The 17871-nt window shown below is 37.4% G+C and overlaps 1 long non-coding RNA gene across 1 annotated transcript in view; it reads right to left on the reverse strand.

Moving 5' to 3' along the window:
• Positions 1 to 13227: 13227 nt before the first annotated feature.
• LOC119428081 overlaps positions 13228 to 17871 on the reverse strand; it is a 14243-nt gene continuing 9599 nt past the window's right edge. The window contains exons 3-4 of the long non-coding RNA XR_005187688.1: positions 16841 to 17003; positions 13228 to 13458 (exon numbers count right to left, since the gene is read on the reverse strand). This is a non-coding gene — a long non-coding RNA (uncharacterized LOC119428081). The remainder of the gene's footprint in view (positions 13459 to 16840; positions 17004 to 17871) is intronic.

Below are 17871 nucleotides of genomic sequence, written 5' to 3' on the forward strand. Positions count from 1 at the left end.
TTTTCATTAAATGCTCTGAAACTTTCACATTAGTCTAATTTTTTTTTGGGTTTAAACTGTGGGCAGATAGTACCACATGCTTTACTGTGTCTATCAATTACTGCATGACATCTGATAACACTTCAGGACATTTTAAACTTGAACAAAATATTTGGAAATACTATGTCATGTAGTAAAACAGTACAAACAAAATAAATGTCATGAGTGCAGGTGTTAGCAAATCATAGTGCACATTAAAGCTGCAGAGACCATAAACACACAGATGACTAGATAGGGATGCTTCACTCCCTCTTGCAGCCTTGGCTGTGAGACGTCGGAAGAGATAAACAAGAAGTTCAAAGTTTCCATTGGACAGGCACATCTTCTCACAATAACAATCAGGAACATCGTAAATATTCTGTGCTTTTGCTAACACACTGGAGAATCTTAATTAGGCTCGTTTCTTCTCATGGTTTCCATAAATGGGTGTGTGCTGGAAAACCACAGCGCATGGAAAATATTTAGGAACGACGAGTCCTGAATGGGAATAGCTTCAACAAACAAGTGGATAAATACAAAAAAATAAACAAAAGAACATTTCATGCCTTTGATAAGGCATCTGTTGATTTCTAGGAGTCAGTGTCAAAGGATATAAAAATAAATTAACTAAATAAAAAGCACCCAGAAGCTCCTACAAGTGGACACTAACAACATTTTTAGCTCGATGAATTCCCCCTAACTCCAGTTGTTCGGATTACTTGTTAACGGACTTTCCAGGTTCCAGCGTGACATAATGTTGTATTAACAGATCATGTGGATGGATGATTCACATTCCTGGTAGGACACCCTTGGCAGGGTGTCACTCCAGCTGGGAAGCCCCACTCTGGAAGCCCCTAAATGTTCCTAGAACTTCCCGCAACAGTTTCCCTTCACCCCCATGTTCCAAGCCACTAAGCTGGCAGTTAAAAATAAATCGCCAACACATTGCATTGGTCCTGATGACATATGTCTCCATAGCAACCCCAGAAGACAAGTCATTGAAGGTCTAAGGTTGGATCATAAGAGAATCATGAGACCTCAGGGAGATGGAGGGCTGCAGGAAAAAGTGAGGGACACTCAGTCAGTGAAAGAAGCAGCTGCATCAAGGAGGAGAAATCCCCTCAAACACAGAGCAAGCCATCTTTTTCTTTTTTCTTCTCGACTAATAGCCACTCGAAAATATAAGCATGCCCTTTGCCTTTGAGCTGAAGTCATTATGCCATTAAGCCAACTTTTGTTTTCAGTTGGACATTTTCAGTTTTACTAATCCCAAACAGGAGTTATATGCTTCTTCTCTCTCTAGACATTTACTTCTGCAATTCTTCCTGAATAAAATGAAGCTGTGTTGCTGATAGAGCTCCCCATGCTATCATTTATAAAATGACAAAAAGTTTTAACTCCATCTTATCCATCTTACACCTTGTCTGAGCCAAATACACATTTTGGTGAAATTCATTCTTAACTGCAAAGATGCTAATAAATATATTGTACAATAAAATGTGTTTGTGTGTTTGTTGTAAAAGTCCTTATGCTCTTCACATTTCCATACGAATGTTTGAAAAAATGTACACTTGCTGGTACTTAACTTTATGAGTCTTTGGTCCTTTAGTGCAGCAAGCAGCAGTTGTGTCGTCGTCACCTTGTCCAATGAAGATTTCTTAATTATTACTGCCAGAACACACACAATGATTATATGTCATCATACAAATACTAGTTTAAAAAAAATCTAGAAGATTCACAAAGACAATAAGACAGGAACCAAATAATCTACCACTAGTGGTTACATTGAGCCATGCTGACTTGAACTACAGTCCAACATTATTATTTGGGTTAAATTATACTCTCCTTTATCCCCTTCATTTCACAAATCCTCCAAATGCTTATTCATACCCCTCCATTTTCAGTCCTACTCAACTCCTAATAACTGCTGTCCTCTTTTAAAGTTGTGCTGGAGGTGGAGAAACGATTAAAACATGGCAGAACAGAAGAACTACTAAAAATCTCAAACTTTCAGGTGGCTTAACCCCAAGTACTTTCTTAAAGAAAATGGCTGTAAATAATAACATCTGTCTTTTAATGTCTTTGCAGGTCAAAAGGCACAGCTTTGTTGCAAAATCAACACACACACACAAGAAAAAGACACACACTTGCTTATACATTTCCTTGCAGCATTGCTGCAAATAAATCTTTTTACATATGCAAATTTGAAAATCTGCAAATATATACCGACTGCATTCCAACAAAGCACACCGAGAATTAATATTGAGAATAAATGTTACTCATATTTATTCATGTGATCACGGGTTTACTTACAATGGTCACTATCCACTGTTGATCTTAAAGGATTGAATTTGTGTTTAGCCTGCCTGAAAGGTATAGGAGACTTTCACCATCCAATTTGCAGCCACAGCAGCCCAAGTGAGAGCTGGGTAGGTGATGCCTTTCTGTTGTCAGTGACACAAGCAATTATCCCTTAGGCTATGAGGTGAGATTGGATGGGCCTGCAGAATGGGTGATGTGCCCAGAATTCTCAGGCTTTGCTTGATTATGTTCCAGTGCAGTTGAAGTTTTTACTTCGATTCTTTCATTACATATGCCGAAACCTAACCAAAAGTTTACCAAAAGCAAATGTAGCTCACATTTAAATTAACGTCTGTATGAGTTTAACATTTAATTTACTTTGTGAAATAGAGATAAATAATTAGGAATCAACTTCTAATACATGAACATTAGGTTAACATAAGCTGAATGTGGCACCAGCCTCTGCCTCTAAATGATGAGATGAGCTTACTGCTATGTGGGAGAAAGAAGAACTGTACAGATGCTCAACTAACAGGATATAATTAATAATCATCAAAATAAAATGATTCAAATTGTAAAAATAAATGAATAAAAATACAATCAGTGATTGAATTAGAAGGTTGTAACTTTTGGTTTAGTAAATGGCGCACTTTAGCAAAAATGTACATACTGTCTTTTTTGAATGAATTAATAATTTATTGTGAACCAAATCACGACTTCAATCACAATAAAACAAGGTTGTTTGAGATTTTTAATTTGGTAGCTCACAATAAATAAAACTGAATATCATGAAGCTTAAGGACACAGTACAAGTATCTATCTCTGCAGGTAATTGTCACTTTAAAATACGTTAATTACTCAGAACATTCAGCAGAAAGGAATTTAAGGGTGTTTCTCTGGAGAAAACGTGGCTCCTAACTCCTGCTTTCTATAAAGTTTCTTATCGCTCTGAACTGGTTGCTAACCCAGTGAGGCAGAACCATGTGAGCTTCGTCACGCTTCAGTTTTGAGATCAGCAGATCTGAATCAAAGACAAAATTTTATTTGATCATCGTTGTCTTTATCTTTGTTATGAGTCCATTGTATTCCAGCTTTTATCCCCCACCACAAAATTAAACCCTGATCCCAAGAAGATGTTATCTTTTGTTTGACAAGACATTTTCAATAATAATAAAAAGAAAAATAATGCTTGTGTTTCGCCAGCTCATAAGGACATCACAGCTTCTTAGAATTAGCACTGCGACCTTTTAGGATGGCATGATAACATGTCCACAGGCTCTAATTGAAAAGGTTATCAACATATCACTGAGAAGGTTTTACCGTGTTTGGAAGTTGATAAATAAAAATGACACTGAGGCAAATCTCAAACAACAGTTTACCTGTTGAGTCTAAGATGAAGTCTTTAAATAATTACATTTAGATTCAGAACAGTCAAAAGGCATCATCAGATGTAGCAGTGCAGAATTTCATTGCACAATATTACAAAACCATCCTTACAGGACAAAAAATAAAAAAATAATCAAGCCTGTGTGGTCCATGGATCTACGAGTAAAGCAGGCAAAATCACGGGCATGGATGTGCCATCTGTGCAAACTGTTAAAAAAAAAAACAGATTTATGCCGTTGATCTGAGACGTGCTGCATAGCGCACAGTTGAGGTTTACTCTGAAAAGATGTTCAAGATGTTTGCACAAAAATAAAATCACAAACTCACACAGTGATGCAGAACTTTCCACAGATGTGTTCTGTTCTTGTCAGAACTTTTACAAAGCACCACTGTGATAACAGGCAAATCCCCTCAATAATGAGTCATTTGCTGAGAAAAACGAGTAAAGCCAAGTTGAACAATGCCCAGAAAAACATTAATTGTTTGCTCTCAGTGAAGATCTCTTCTTAACTGATGGTAAGCCACAAAAGCTGATTCATAGCTAATCATCTGCTTGATGCAGTTTAGATTATCGTTTTATCCAAACATGTATAAATCCTGGAACATTTAACGTTTAAGTTACATTATCTCAGCTGGAAGATTTGCTTTGATTTCATGGGATGAAATTAAATTGTATAATTAAATGCATCATAAATAAAAGAACGATACAGCAGAAGATTTGAATATTTGTAACTATAATTTTGTCTTTACTTCACATAAATATACGCTTCTTTTAACAACCATCTCTCTTACATGTCAGTTCAACAAAATAATTCTCGATGATTCATTCAAATTAACAATAATGCGGTCTGTGTGCAATCGAGACTTTCTAAAATAAATTCAACACAAAACAGAAGCAACTTGGACTTCCTAAACTGACATGTAAGCATTTCAAGTGTGCTGTAAAAAATAATAAAAAAACATTTGGATTGTATTAACATTTTAATTATGTTCAAGGGGATTAAAAAAGGAAATGCAGAGTCAAGTCATTTCCTATCGAGGTAGCTCCTTTCCTCACACACAAATGCCTTTAGATTCCCCTGCAGTTCATGTATGCACAACCAAACAACTGTGCACACACACACACACACACATGTCAATTTCCCAGACTGAAACTATTTCTTGGCTGGTGACAGCACAACCCCAGCCTTTTGGTTCTTATGGCATCTCTCTCTGATTGGCTGGTCTTGCCCCAGCATATGGGGACCTGCAGGGTTGTAAAGATGAGGTGGCTGCTAAGAGACTGAGTCACAACAAGACACTCTACTTACATGCACACCAGTGACAGTTAAAAACAGGAAAGACTCAAGAGACAACACTTTTAGTTTCTACTTGCATTTACACTCAGGACAGGATGTGCTGTATACAGTATATTTAATCATTTCATGTTGCATGTTTTAGAAAACACATATGAATGCTTCAGTTCAGAGGTAACTACACAGAGAAAACCCACACCTTCAGTGGGAGAAAAGGCAAATTCTACACAGAAATGCTGGGAGGCAAACCTGCGACTTTCTTGCTGTGAAACAATAGAGCTAACCACTTCACCGCCGTACTGCGTTCATGTTGATTAAGAGTGGATTTGCCATTTCATATATGAGGCTGCTATATTCCAGTTTTCTCCCACAAACCACAAACATACACGCAACTCTAAATTGTCCCTAGAAAGTGTGAATGGTCATTGTTCTTGCTTGTGTGGCCCTGTGGTGGACGTGTGACGTGTCCAGGGTGGACCCCGCCTCTTGTACAGTGACTGCTGGAGATAGGCAGCAGCCCTGTGATCCAGAAAGGAAAAAGCAGGCAAAGAAAATGAATGAATGGATGGATGGATATTACAGTCACCCTAAGTTTTTGGTTTTGAATTTTAATTTTCCATTTGGATTCCATAGTTCATAATTGAGTCAACTCTTTTTTGTTAACAAACTAGTTGTTCAAAATTTTAAAATGAACAGAAAACTGCTACTACAGTGGCACTGTCCAGAGTGAATCAAATTTTATTTTGCTTTGCATTAAGAGCCCCCCCCTCCCCCCACCACCACCACACACACACACACAAAAGCCCAAATTAATAACATTTAGGCCATGATGGGTGTATGCTAACTTTTTACTGCTACCACAGAAAAGATTTAGGTAAAAAAAAAAATCTTAATGTTTATTCCCTAAGGAAAAGTAATCATACAACAGAAAACTATGTATTAGAGCAAAAACCTTTTATAGCAGTTTCAGAGACAATGATGGGACTGATTCACCACATACTAAAACACTTTTAATTCAGTCCATTGTTATTTTTATGTCATTGTAGAGCAAGTTTTAATAAAATTATCTTCATGAGCAATGTCATGTCTAATGATCTCTTTGACTGGGCTATAATGAAACAGACTCATGAGGCGTAAACATACAAATTTACAATGGCGAGACACAGATACAGACAAAGGCACATTCTTACTCCCAGGCATTTCCTCCTCTATCCATCCAAGCAAGTCTGTTAGAGCTGCAATTATGGGAAGGAAAGCATGTATTTATAGCCAGGCGAGGATCAACGGCAGAACGACTAGTTGTGCAGCACAGGAGGAAGTTATATTTAACATGCTGTGATGTCAACACGTGGCGGAGGCGTTACCATGGTTTCTCCTCCGAGACAAGGTGGACACTTTCTTATCAGGCCAGCACAGAAACAGAAAGGTGGTAAGAGGAGGAGACAGGACAGACTGACAGAGATTGAAAGGCCAAACGTTAAGAGAAAGTAAAGATAGTGTCCTTAAAAGTTTAAAATAGCAAACACACATTTCAACATAATGGGCAGGCTGTACAGGATTTTAGTGGGCGCTTTTCACACACTTGAGGTCATTCATTGACTCTCATCTACCTACACAAGCTCTCCATTTGCCCACATTTATCCATGTTTTATTGTTACGTATAAACCTGACTCAATACTTTTCATTGCTAAAGGGAGAAATACTTTGCACCAAACTCTGTTCTACTTCCTCTACTCCATTAAGAAGCCCCAGTTTTCCCTCCCACTCCTCTCACGTCTTCCCTCCCTCTGTCTTTTGAGTTTATCTGAGATGCCATCTGCAGTCAGATAAAGGTTAAAGAGGCTTGTTGGCAGCACCTTCAGTCTCCAGCTTGCCCTAAAAAGAAAAAATCAGCCTCCACAGTGATAATCCCTCGCCACATTGCAGCACTATAGATAGAGTCTGGAAAATGCACAGAAAACATCAAGTTTTACGCTTGATATAAGTCTCCTTTCATCGGTGAAACGTTCTTTTGAAAGCAAGCGAAAAAAGCAGCGAGAATCACTTTTTTGTTAACTGGTTTGAAGTGAGGAAACTAGGCTGGAAGTGTTGCATAAGGGTGTCGGTATAAGATGTGCGTGTTGCTGTTGTAGTATAAAAGACGAAACAGTTGGAACCGCGCAAATTCCCTGTGCATAAAATAAAAACTTTTTTTTTTTTGCATTTAACAAAATATTTTAACTTGATTTTACCTTTGACACATTTTCCTTAAAAACGTTTTGTACTTCAGATCAAAAAGGGTCATGAAAACCCAGCTAATGATTTCTGGCTCATTTTAAGTTTTAAATTGTCTTTCAAGGGATTCATCGTTTCAAACATCAGCAGAATGAAACACATTCACTTTAAAAGGGCTGTGCCAAAAGCTCGTAATTAATTCAAAATAATGAAGAAAAGAAACTTCCCATGGGTTATAGATATGCATGAAAAACTTGCCTGTTTATCTCTGTTCCCTATTTTTTTTTACTATTTAACATGATCTGTCTCTGCAGAATGATGTGAGAGGAAAGTGATGCTCATGAGCATGTTCTGAATTCAAATGTAAACCTATAACAAATTCAAGCCATTAGCTGCCTTTAAACTGAATTCAGGCAACAAACCATTAAAAAGTTGCTCTGCAAGAAATGACCGTGTGTAACTCACTCAACCCATCAAACAGGTGTTGAGGCTCGTGTCATGGCTCCACATAGATTCTGTAATGCCACTGTGACAGAGCTGACTCTGCAAGCTAAGCCTGTGTTATCTACACCACAGAGGGATAGGAGAATTTAGCTGAAGTGGGCAATAAAGTTGTCAAGGGAACCAGAGAAAGTGTGTAAGTGAGCAATATTCAGGGGGACAAGGTATGTAATAAAACTAAGGAAAATGCTGTGATTACATATAGCTCTTTAATCTAATTTCATTAGTAAAATACTAAAGAGGATGTGAGATGTCATACAAGTGGGAGGATTTATCTTTGAAATATTACCAAATTGTGACTAGCTCTATTTAATTAAAAAGACATAAATATTGGTTTTCACAATACCTTCCCACATATTTTGCACCTTGGTCCAGAGAAAAGCTAGCGTCCACACTAAAGCTCAATCCTTTTTCTTTGTGGGATAGTTAATACCTTAAATATAATATTTTTGTACTTTTTAAGTTGTTGACGTTACAATGATTTATCATCTGGACCAGGTCTCCGTTGAAAAAAGGAGATTTTAAATCCGAAGGAACATCCAGGTTAAAAATAAAAAATAAAATATATTTTAGTAGTTCATCTTGAGTATTGACTTGCTGAAAGTCTGTCCAGTAAGACAAGAGCCAGTGTAGTGCATGTTCTCTCTGTGCATGTGTGGGTTTTCTCCGGGTACTCCAGTTTCCTCCCACAGACCAAAAACATGCATGTTAGACTGATTGGTAACTAAAATGTCTCTAGGTTTGAGTGAGAGAATGAATGGTCTCATTTGTCTCTATGTGTCCCTGTGATGGACTGGAGACCTGTCCAGGAGTCCCCTGCCTCTCGCACAGTGATGGCTGGACATGGGCACCAGTGACCCCTGCAACCCGACAAGGAAGAAACGGATGAAGATGATGGATGGACAGATTTTAATGAGATTTACCAAATGTAGTCATTAAATTAACTACTCCAGATTAACTTTTGGAATAAACCCAGTTTAAGATGACCACCTCAGCCGAATAACCTTAGAAAACACAACAATGGTTTTAACTCATCCAGTTTTTACAGATACTTTGCTACGATCTGGTGTGGTAGTACATAAACATGGTCCCCAACACAGTTAGAGCACAACACGCTTAAGATCTGTCTTAAAACCTTGACATTAACTGTTGTAGTCAGCCCCATTTGTCTGTTAGCAAAATATAAACAAGTGAAGAGAGTTCAATTAAACATTGGATGGATGGATGGACTTCCATCCATCCATCTACAATTGATTTATTTGGCGTCAAATCCCTTCAAGATGGACACCACAGCTAATCAACCTGAGACAACACATAAATGGCTACACCTGACTGGATTTTACAGATATTGAGCTAAATTTTGGTGTGACAGTAACCAAGAGTCACTCACAACACATACCCTCACTAACAGATCCTGAAAGATCACAAGATATCACAAAATGCATGAAACTGTGCTTGCGTTATTTTTAAGGTTCGCACAAAATGGCTAAAATTTGAATTTTTCAACATAAGATGACCTTTTTGTTATTGTTCATTTTTAAGCTTTTATTTTCCTGTTGCAGTAATCTGGTTTTGTGCATGAAGACAATCACAGCACTGAATTTCAAGCTCTGCATCAATAATTTAAAAGCCATATTTTAGACCGTGCCAAAACATGGGACTGTTTTTTTATGAAGCTGTGAGTTAAAAGGGAAACATTTGACAGACAATAAAAACATAAATGTGAAAGAAACCATGAAGCAAGATAAGAAATGCATGAAAATGTGATGTTTGATTGATATTCAGTCATTAAGTTTGATAATAAATCAGAGCAGAAGAATGGAGAGTGAGTGGATGTTGGAGAGGAGCAGCCACAGTGAATGATTCACATCCATTTTCCACCAGCAGGCAAATGAATTGCACAGTCAAAAGAGAAAAAAAGTAATCTCAAAATAGTTTCCCCCCTATTATGCATGCATGTGTGGCTTTTTCTCCCTGTGAGACAAAGGGCACACATCAAGGGCATTTTATTACCCGGCACGTGAGTCCCATGTGCTGTCGTACAGAAATAGATCATAAGTCTTCTCCACTGGAGCTCTGCCTCATCAAAGTGAATCTATTCCACATAAATGCTGAGCCATAAATAAAATGCTGTGCTCATGAGAGAAATGGAAATAGAGTGGGGCACATGTGAATGAAAATGGCTGAGTGACAGGAGCCCAACGGATCTATTTAAGGAAGTTCATGAATAAGCCAATTATGCATTCACAGGAATGATTTTGTTATCCAGTGACCTTTGGACTAATGATGCACACAAACATGGAGGCTAAAAAATAAACAGGCTGTGTCAAAAGTATTCTCCCCAAGTAACATTAGGTGGATGTTATGATGCCTAATAGAGGAGAGGAGATAATTGAGCCTAACTCAGATGTAATTAATATAATAGTCTGATTAAAAAAGACCTTGCTTGCAAGTGAGAAAGTGTAGAAACAACCAGTTAGGTGTGTGAAAGGTAATTGGGGGCTAGTGCTCAAGCTCTCAGATAACAAAGAACCAAATGCGTCACTTTAAAAAGTAACCTAAGTTATGGGATAATTAGGCTGATGAGCTGACATTTGGAGCCATGAGACAAGGGTGTGGTGCGGGAGATGGGGTGGAGCAAAAAAAAAGTAATTACTTTGGCTGGTACAGGAGGAGTGTAACGAGTTAGATTAGATCACTGTAACACTGGTGTCATCTTACTATATCTTTACATGAGTATGAATAGACAATGAAGCACACAGAGAAAACATTTTACGATATGTACATAACCAACAAAGTTCAGTCAGGTCATCTGGATGGTTTCTTTTTTTTGTTGTTGAGACGTTTCGACCTTCATCCAAAGGACTTCATCAGTACGAGTTGCCACAACAAATTCAGTCCCATAAGCGGCACACTCCCATAGTGGACCAATCAGTTTACTGGTGATAAGATGGCTTCTGGGGCCCACCCTCTCCCCCATCGACTCCTTTGAGGCAGCCATAGCCAAAGTGGTTCAAAACACCAAAGTTCATGCTCAATAATCCAGGTAAAAAAATATCCAACAATGTTCAGTCAGGTCATCTGGATTATCTCTTTTTTTTTGTTGAGATGTTTCGTCCTTTATCCAAAGGACTTTATCAGTCCGAGGAGCCAAAACAAACTTTGTCCCACAAGCAACAACTTTAAATTTGGCCTTTTCCCCCCCAATCTTTTTTTAAACTGATGACCTGACTGAACATTGTTGGATTTTTTTACCTGGATTATTGAGCATGAACTTTGATACTATGTACTTAAGTATTACAACTTCTGACAAGTGTAACACAAACATTTATTATAGGTAGAACAGACACCAGGAAATATTATAAACATTTGATAATGTGACTAAATTTAAAGCTTCATGTTCAGTTTAAAAATACTTTAAAAAACAGCCATGTATAACATGTTTATAGACATGTACTGTACATGGATGGCGTTAGAGCAGGGGTGCCCAAACTTTTTCCCTGAAAGGGCCAAATTTTAAAATCTATCAGAGGGCTGTGGGCCAAATGCAATAATATAATACATGAAATGCAAATACATCTTTAAGTAAAGTCCTTTTATTTTTATACAGTTATTTAACAGTTGGTTATACAGAACATTCCAGAAAACAAAATATAACATATAAGTCATATATAAGAAATTAAAACAAATATTGAAATTTTTGCATTTCAGTATAATTATATGTAGTGAAAAATGTCAAAAAATGCATGCCCAACAGCAACACAACTTAAAAGCAACAATAATATGAACATAAACAAACAGTCCCATATATAGTAATTGGGCTGATTTTTTTTTTTCATCTAACATTAAAGTCCAAGGGTGGAATAACTGAGTGAAAACACATTGATTCTTCAAAGGAAATTTTATTATAGTAATAAGGACAGCTTGGTGGGCCAACTCAAACGGTTTGGCGGGCCAACTTTGGCCCGCGGGCCCCACTTTGGGCACCTCTGCGTTAGAGCAATAATAAAGCTGCAAGGGACACACATGTCCTGTTCAGCTGTAAAGCTGACAAGTCTTTCTTTCTTTCAGCTCTGCATGCTATGAGCTTGCTGCATGCTGTGACATAAATATGGAATATGCAAATAAATCTGCATGAGCTCCAGCAAAATCCCATTTACACATCTTTTTTTAAATTATTATTATGCCCTTAATCTGAAATGTGCACAGCATCATGCCTGTTTTAAAACAAAGCAAGAGACGCTTGTTAATATGCTTGTCTGGTGTAGTTTCTTTTACTACTCGCAAAGATGCAAATAAACCTTTGAAGGCATCAGTATAATTTATGAATTTAATTCACAAAATAAATGTTAGATTAAATATTTTTGCACAAAAAAGATACACATCAAGAAAAAAAAACTAATTGAATGATTGCTGAGACACTGTCCTCAGCAATGCACAGCAGGCAGTGTCTACAGTATAATGTGATTCTAAAGGAAAACCATTGTTTTAGTAAAATAAAAATGGAAAAAGTGAAATGTTGATGTACTGATAGAAAGAAAAACATACAGAATTAGACATAGGACTGGGTGATATATCCAGATTTTTAAACCCCTTGATATATAAGATATGACTGTTGTTTATTTTGATATAGTCTATGTGTTGTAAATTAAAACTGTAGATCTGCCAGTTTACCTTCCTCTTCTCCCCATTTCTCTGTGCCCAATTTCTCATACCACTGACCGGCCCTGCCTCTCCTCCTCACTCTGAACAACACCCCCCCCCCCCCCCCACACACACACACATGCACACACACACACACACACACACACACACACTCCTCACATGGGAATTTGCATATGCAGTGACAGAGATGGAGACAAATGGAGGCCTTCTGCCCCAAAGCAAACAATGCTACAAAACTCTTAGGCCTGTGCTGTGCCTTATGAGAGAAAATGTGAGAAGTGGCATGACATTACTAAATTAGTAGCTTATTGCCATCATATCAACCCAACGGGACTTGTTGCCATTACCGACAACACTAATGTGGTCAAGGGTGTGTAACTGAATAAGTCTGCTTTGCTTCATCTGGTCTTTGGTGAGTGCAATATTCATTGAGTTAATATCTTTTTAGAGAGCAAGTGTGTGTGTGTCTGTATCTTTTCTGTTTGCATTTTCATTTCACAGCCGTGAGTTTTGGTTTGTTATGCAGGAATTTATTTTATTTTGATGAGAATTATTATTTAATACATTACAATTGTTTATTTTGGAGACTTTTCTAATGCACAGCTCAATGTTAATAAAAGTGCCTGTGTGACATTTGGGACATGTAGCTTTGACTCAGAAGTGTCTTTTTGTAGAACTTTATAAGAGAAAAAAAATGAACCATTAAAAATAATTAATGATATTGTACATCGACATTTAGCTAAAAATACTGAGATTTTTTTATACAGAGCTGAAACTTTTAAAGTTAGACTGAATATTACAGGGGCTGGACTTGGAAGGAAACGGGTAAGTATTTAGTCGGTGTTCAGGCTTGAAGGGTACAATTCCAGGTTCCAGGAAGGCGATATGGTAGGTGAGGTTCACAGGTTGGTGTAGGAGAGTGGCATGTCGAACCAGAATGATGCAATAAGTGAGAGATCTTTGCAGTTGTAATGTCCGTATGGGGAGAATTGGTTTTAGGATGATAGTCCAATGCAAACTCAGGCTGGAGGACGAAGGTAAGCCTCAAACTGGGAGAGCACAGGAAACAGATTCTCATCTGCTAGGAGCACAAGGAAAAACATGATTAATTTACAAAACCTTAGATTGCACTAGAAACTCTGGCTGCTCACTGAATACCACAGAGAATATCTCAGCGTTGTCCTAGGGCAGCTTTGGTCCTTAAATACCACATGGATCGTTTGAGGGATGAGTCACAGCTGAGAAGAAGAATTCTCCCCCCTGACACTTTAGAGCTGCAAAAAGGTGATGTGAATAAAGAAGAATACTGAAATCTCTACATGGACACTCCTTAATAACCGGTACAAGATTTCAACTGGTTTTAAGCTTCACAATCCTTTTGATGTTTTTTTTTTTATTTTTTTTTTTTTACTTTAACCACTCTGACAGACATGTAGAGTTGCACATTTGTGCAAAGAGAGAAAACAATAACGCATTTCAAATTTCAGCTATATCCTTGTCTGTCACCATTCCCTCCCTCCCCTCCCCCCATTTTTTAAATACCGTACACATCGCATCACCGTATAAGTCACATCAGTCCAAATATGTCTAATAAAGTGGAAAAACCCATAAATAAGTCACTTCGCTGTATAAGTCGCATCTATTATGAGTCACCGCGTCGTGTTTTTTATGTGTCACCGCTGACCACCCGGAAACATGGGCCTGTGTTGTGCCAAACAATCGATTGGCTGCCAAATGGCGGCTGCGGGAATGTGCACGGGAGGACTTTAACAAGAATTTAACAAGATTAACACTTAAAAACAATTATTTGTTTGTTTGACATTATAGCAAAGGTGTGTCTCAGTTGAACTTTTCATTAATAAATGTACTTTAATGGTCAAATCAGCTGCATTTCGCCTAGATGCGGCGGCGAAATGCAGCTAATTTAATATTTACTCAGGAGTTCTGGAATGAGACAAAGGTGGCTTGGTATGGCAAGCCAAGTGTCTCATTAATAGCCACTTTTACCTATTAATGAGACACTTGGCTTGCCATATCACTCAAGCACCCTCTAGTGGCTGAAAATGGTAGTGTTCAATATTTTCCATGTCAGACTGAATGAAATCGTCAGATCTCAGCCAAAAATTGGGTTATAAATATGGAGAAATAAAACATAAATAAGTTGCTTTGCTGTATACGTCGCAGGTGTGCTAATTTATGCAAAAAGGTGTGACTTATACAGCAAAAAGTATGGTAGTTTAAAATTTCCTATTACAAATCAAATTATTCCCTCATTATTATTCATCACTTTTATTCTTGCTTCTGGTCATCATCCACATCTTCCCTTCAAGTTGTCTAGTATCGGATTACTTTGCCTTTCAATCAACTGTCCTTACTTTTAACCACTTTTCAGCTGGCACAGCTCTGCTAGGAATACCATCAATGTGTAAAGAAATACTGACTCCATACGGGAACCATGAAGTTGAAGCCGGAGCAGGTACAACGTCTCATATGGTCCCAAACACGTTTCTTTGATTTTGTTAAAAGAAGAAAATATATCCTTCAGATAAATGTTTCATGTCTTGACTATAATTAGTTATTTCATACCTAATAGAAATGTCATGTATGAGTGTATGTGTTGGAGTAGGCAGGAACTTAAAGCTCGCCAGTGGGAAGAGTCTGATCCTGTAAATCCAATGTGGCAGCTTCTGTAAACCGGTTCCTGCTAGCATCAGCTTTCAGCAACAAGAGATGATGAAGAGCACCATAATATTTAAATGCATGTCTATGAGAAATACCAGTGAAAAGCACACGGCATCTAAACCCACCTACAAGAAATACACGAACAAGAAGCTCGGTGCATTCCTAAAAATTGCAAGAAATATAAATATTTGAGTTACTGCCCATTGTCTGACATCTTTCTTGTGTTCTCACTCAGGTTCAACATCAAGAAAATTCTATTTTTTTTACCAGTTTTACATATTTTATCATACATATTTTATCTTGCGACACGAGTGTGCACCTACTTCACTTGATAGATTTGCATCATTGAATGAACACATGTGTAGATGTGACATGGACAGGGTAATGCAGAGCATGCACTAAACTCAAAGGGGCAGTGTGATGTGATTGTAATCAAATGTGAAAACTGCATTAAGTCGCAAACCACCCACAATCTTTGCAAACTTGCATTAGAATCACGAGAGAGACCCACATACCCACACAGGCATACAAAACGTGCATGAACAAGCTTACAAATGCATTCAGGCATACAACCACTCTGCCTTCTGCTGAATTTGAGAAAAAGCAGCATTTAAGGAAAGTTATGTAATCCTGCTTACCGTGATAAATCATAATACTTTTACCCCCTCTAGATGGTTACAGATGCCCTGATTCTTCCCTCAGGGTATGTATATACACTTAATTTACTTTAATCAGTGTGCGGTTTCAAACTGGGAGTCAATGGGGCCTCATTTTCTCGTTTGTCAGACAGAAAAAAAGATAATCTCTGAGCTTTTTGGTGACACTGCAGCATATAATCCCGTCCATGAAATGCTGCGGCACAAAGCTAAATTCACAGAGCTAAAAATCGACAAGATAAAGCTGTGGTTCAAAGAAATGTTGGCACAAAATATTGGCATAGTTGCCTCAAAGATTATATTAGATTCCCTCTTCCCCACCTTTGGACAGTCTCTTTGAAAGATTTAAATATGTCACTCTCAATATTGATGTTTAATAAAAAAAAAGTATAAAAAAAATGTTAAGAATTGATGAATTAGGAAAAAAAAAAACGTTTCCAATGATCATCATTTAAAGCTGTTCGAATAAGATAAACTATTTTGGTGGTTACCACCTCTCAACATTAAGAACCACCTTTTACTTTGCATTAAAATTCTACTCCGCCAAATTTAAGCTGACAAGGACAGTTGCTTGAGAAAACCGAGTGTGTGATATCCTGTTTTCTTTCTCACATCCTGTTCCCCCCTCTGCTCACCTGCCCTGTACCTCTACACTTATGATGGTGAAGTAGATGCATAGGAGGTGGATGTGAGAACTGAGCTCAGTCGGAACCAATTTTTATCATCTTCTCCTGCCGTCCCACTGACAGGCCTCTCATTTCCAAACCGTTTCCAATCTCCACCACACATCCATCCGCACATTATACAGGCTCCTTTTAAAGTGTAATCTGTTACGGATTACCGACCGCCCGCATGAGATTTGACCCAGCATTATAATCCTTTGTGTTGATCTAACATAATCTGATTTTTCTCAATTACTTTGTCTCAGAAATACATGGAATATGAACAATGAACAATTTGGCATTTTATTAGCATTGTAATGCAAAGTTGCTTACAGCTAATTAAGAACAGTTGCAAGATGAAATTACAAATTTTCAGTTAGAACCTAATTGTTTTTAATTAACTTTCACAAATTTAAGAGATCCATCTGCAGCTGTGCATGCTGTGCATTATTCATCTTACCTTAACACAATCATTGCACAGCCGCCCACTGTTTCTCTCCTTTAGTGATGGTTTTATCATCCTCCCTGCACTCCAGGAGTCGTCTTGAGTTTGCTCTCCGCTGTGTCTCCTTTCTGACCGCCTGAGGATCTGAAACACTGTTCTTCATCTCTCTGGGTTTCAGCTGAATCACAGGAAGACAGAGCAATCTTATCACAATCACTTGATGAGCCATACTAGACTCGAGGACAATAAAAAAGATTCCTTTGGAAAGATTCAACGGGCTCAGTGGGATTTTGTGTTATCTGGGAAAAATCAAATAAATGTGACTTTTTAATACGCCCCATGTGTGCCAGAATGTTTTCATCCTGAGCTGCAACAAGTTTGCAACAAGTCATGCCAGATCAGACTCAAATTACAATTTAGTGAAACATCAAATCTATTTTATATTACAATGAGCCTGAGGGTAACAAAGCGTAGATTTTTTTATTGATTGTGTCGCTTTACTTCTCGTAAAGAACAACGAGTTATGACAGCTGTGCAACTACAACTAAACCATCCCTTACTATGAAGAATAGAATTATGTTAATGTTTTTCCTTTTTCAGATAAAAAGCATAAATTAAGCAATAATAAGGTATTTCATGCTGCTAATTTTTTTTTATTTCATTTTAAATTTGTTAAATACCAAGAACAGTTCGAGTCCAACACAAAATAGGCTCAAACAAGACATTTAAAGAGAAAATTGGTCCTTATTTTCTATTAGAAAACAAAAATTATATAAACATGAAACAACAAATAAATGCTTTTCCCCCATCAAGAAAATACAATGAACCAACTTTTTTCATTTGTCTTTTTAAAAACTAAGATTTTAGTTCATCTGAATAGGTGTTTGATTTTATAGAAGGTTAAAACTAATCAATCTATCTATCTATCTATCTTATCTATCTTATCTATCTTATCAATCATATCTATCTATCTTATCAATCAATCTATCTTATCAATCAATCTATCTATCTATCTATCTATCTATCTATCTATCTATCTATCTATC

Source organism: Nematolebias whitei, chromosome 22 (genome assembly GCF_014905685.2).
Source record: "Nematolebias whitei isolate Nwh7 chromosome 22, NemWhi1, whole genome shotgun sequence".
In the NCBI taxonomy this organism is placed as follows: domain Eukaryota; kingdom Metazoa; phylum Chordata; class Actinopteri; order Cyprinodontiformes; family Rivulidae; genus Nematolebias; species Nematolebias whitei.